Here is a 4174-nt window from a genome sequence, read left to right as displayed (position 1 = left end):
AGAAAGCAAATTTCTGCAATGTGCTGCAATGTCAAAGTGAAGAGAAAAGAAGAGAAAGGAAGAGAAAAGCAAGTCTTAATATGAAGCCACTTTTCCTGCACTTACTGCCTGTGTGTTAGAGATGACTTTACGAACACAATATTTACTTTTCAAGGTCAGTTCACTCAGTTTTTGAGCACAACTTTTTATATTTTCAAGTCCTGTGTGTCACACCTTTCCCAGTGTCTCAGTACATGTGGGTTAAGCTGTATAGACCAAAGGAGACCAGACCTTATTTAGCTACAGAAGGAGCCTGGGTCCATTTCCGGCCTGAATATGTTTATTCAGTTCTAGGGACTCTTTGGCTGTAATCAGCTTGCATAAATCTCTTTGATGATAGCCACTAGAACATCTGCTGGAGCAATAAAAAAAATCGAGGGAGGCAATAAAATGTCTGGCTGAACATATGTTAATGGAAATGTGAGTTGTTCTGAAAAGTTTGTCTCAAAGTAATTGCCGCAATGTAACTATGTCATTTATAAATTCTTGTAAGGATCACTGAATGTAGCCCAGCTGATATTGTTATTCCGTGTTTGCAGTTTGATGATCATCTCAGAGCATGATGAGCTTACCTGGCTGTTGGAGTGACAGAGTGCTAAGGCAGTTCTGTCCTTCACCCAGGATTCCACCCACCTCCACCCACCCCCCATCTTGCTCTCTCCTGCAGTACTTCTTGTTCTTTTCATTACCTTCACACAGCCACAAACACACAAGTTCACGCACAGTGTCCACCTTTGCCTATAAAATCAGGGCTGAAAGGTCCAGTGGTTTGTCACAGCTTTGTATTTGTTCATTGAGTTTGTGTGTATAGTTATCTGTGCTTGGAGAGACGAAATAACCATAATCACTAATCAACAGTGAGGACATGTTATGTTACCTTTCTAAAGTAATCGGGACCATTTAAAGGTGTCTTCATACCCACTAAATCCTTTACAAATATCATGCTACATTTCTGTATTAAAAGAAAATTATTGCTATGTTTTAATAGGCAGCCAAACTATATTTTGTAGGCATTTTTCAACAAAAAATTAATTTTAGCCATATTTAAGCTGTGGGGTTCTCCAGCTCTTGTTTCTAAAAAGAGAGCCAGAGTTTCTTGAAGTAAAGATGGACAGAGGTTGAAGGATCTGCCAAAAACTGCAATTACAAAGTGTGGAATAATTTCAGAATAATGTTCATCAACATACTGTTTTGAAGACATTAAATATCTTTTCAGTTACAATACATAACGTCGTCAACAGATTCAGACAATCCCTGTGCGTGAGGGACGCAGGCGAAAATCATTATTGGATGCCCAAAATCGCTGCATGGGCCGTGCATTGAGAAAAGCATCTGGAAAAGCGCTGTTAATGCTTAAAGGTATATACAGGTGTTAGAGCAACAGATGGTGCAGTTTAGATGACATCTTTATCAGGGTCAGCCTTACATATTTCAGCAAGACAGTACTAAACTGCATATTGCATCTATTACAACAGCATGATTGTGTAGTAGAAAAGTCCAGGAGATAAACCGACTGCCTGCAGTGCAGAGCTTTCACCAATGGAAATCATTTAGAGCATCATGAAACAAAAAATATAGCAGAGAATATCCAGGACTGTTGAGCAGCTGCATTATTAGGATGTAGGGTATTATATTACCCTATATTAAACAAGAATGGGACTACATTCCTCTCCCAACGGTTCAGCAGCTGCTCTCCTTAGTTCCTCCATGTTTACAAACTGCTGTTCCAACTTTTTAAAGATATGTTGAGCCAATATTTTTCTTAAAATGTTCTCATTTTAACATTTGGCTTTTCTATATAAAGTTGTGAATAAAATAGGGGTTTATGAGATTTGCAAATAATTGCACTCTGTTTTTATTTACATTTTAGTTAATGTCCCAGCTTTGAAGAAATAGCTTTGAAACGAGTCATGCTTTATTAAAGATTACCGTCATGCAGGTTTATGCACATGTAGCGGTTTAAATCAAGCATAAAGATGATGTCATCACTCGGAGCTCTGACACAGGTTTATATGTTAACTCTGAACAGAGCAAAAAGCAGGTGTCAAGTGTGTGCCAGGTTTTTCCGCTGTGAATCAAGCACACGTCATACACAACCTGACCAGTTGCATGTCAGCTTATACAAGCAAAGCACAAAGCTTGCAAGCAATCAGGTATTCACTAGACTGCCACTGTCGCTGTGGAACAACACATGTGGTGTATTTCTGTCAGGCTTGAGGATTGTAAATACTTTTTAAGAATATATGTTGGCTGCTTGTTAAAGCACACTTTGAATATCAAATGTGTGGCTTCTGTTGGTGTAGAGCAGGGATGTCAAACTCAATTTACATGGAGGTACATATACAGGGACACATAATTGATCTTAACAAACATTTTTTTAACCAAATTTTCGGTAGCACTTTCTTTCGGTAATAAAGTGGTAATAGTAGGGTAACAAGGCAGAACCAAGAATGCAATAACATGGTTATTACCACTCAATTACCTGTGGTAGTTTTTTTGTAATGAGCACGAAACAGAGCTGCAAAATGCAAAACCGCCTGTTTCTATTTAATAACATATTTTTAACATATTAAAGGAAACTTAAAAATTGTGTCACTTTTACCTGGAAACAAATGTGGTAGTGAAAAACACAAACTCCTTTGCTTTGTTGTGGTATAAATGGCTGTGGGGGAGGTCTTTATTAGAAAAAAATAAAGTTAGGTTTAGGTTAAACTTACAAGTAATTTGTTAATATGACTGACTTCTCTTTTGAGAAAACAAAACAATAAATAAATAAATAATAGATAGTTGTCTGCTTCAGTGTATCACTGTAAAAATAGCTATTTAAAAATTGCATAATATGTTGCTCTGAACACACTTGTCATACATACAGATGCAAAACAGCTCTTAGAATCTGAGGTTACAATATGGAGCCAACATTTTTTAGTTTCCAAAGCTGCCCTTCCCCACTTTAGTGCGGTGTCATTTTTCATGCAATACAACCTGTATTATTAAAGCAGAAGCCACTGCACATAAACCTAAAGGGTGTGTCCTACTCCATTTAAAAACAAAGTCCAAGGATTGTCCCTGCATGTGTTAGGCTAAGCTGGAAATTAACCAAAAGTAATGACATTATCTATGCAGCATAATCATTAATTATCTATTCATTTTATTATAATTATCTCCCCTCCTTCATGTCCCTTACATCTCAGCACAAAAAGCAATTAAAGCAACACCATGTTTTATGACAGCCACATGAGAAGAACAGTAGGGGGCTTTCACATTTACAGTGTATCGCTTTGTCACAGATATGACTTTGCCGAGTGGCTCATTGCTGTGATTGTAAAAACAACTGCAGTCTGGGAGCTTTAGTGGTGTCTTAGGCCAAACTGTTTGGACTTGGTATATTTGCCAGATTTTAGGGATCACTGCGTGTGCTGAGGGGAACAAAGATGGGATCTGAAGGAGCGCTAGAGTAAAATTGAATTTTTTTGTGCTATTTTTAGAAAAGGTTTAGAGGGTATGCATTTTCGATCGATTTTTATGAGCGAGGAAGCCTTTCCCAAATCATCTAGTCCTCTTGACGTGTGTCTGGCTGAGTTAATTGTGTGAGAGTGGTGTGGATGGGTGCCTGTAGATTGGATAATTGATCCATTTTGTGGGTGTGAAAACCACCCGCAGAGCAGGGTGAAGATATGGCTTCAGAAAGCATTCACAATGCTGTATCCTCCCCCGCTGCTAACCACGGTGCAGCACGGAGCTGCGGAATTCCAGGAGCTGAATCCCTGCTGAGGGCTGGGGAACAATTTGGATGCATTGCTTTCAATTTCAGTCAGAACTGTCTCAATGGAATTGCCAGTACATCTTTATATAAGATGTACGCGGCTCAGCTGGCTGGAGTGTTCACGCACATCTTCAACCTTTCCCTCTCTCTGTCTGTAGTCCCAGCCTGCTTCAAAATGGCCACCATCGTCCCTGTACCCAAATCCTCCACCATCTCCTCATTGAACGACTGGCAACCTGTAGCCCTGACCCCCATCGTAAGCAAATGCTTCGAGAAGCTGGTCAGGGACTTCATCTGCTCTGCACTACCCGACTCACTGGACCCTCTACAGTTCGCACACCGCCACAACAGGTCCACTGATGATGCCATAGC

The sequence above is a fragment of the Mchenga conophoros genome, linkage group LG9 (assembly GCF_057382185.1).
Source record: "Mchenga conophoros isolate Kocher_MC1m ecotype Shallow Benthic linkage group LG9, M_conophoros_male_GT1.1, whole genome shotgun sequence".
Lineage (NCBI taxonomy): Eukaryota > Metazoa > Chordata > Actinopteri > Cichliformes > Cichlidae > Mchenga > Mchenga conophoros.
Note: the sequence above shows the minus strand (reverse complement) of the source record.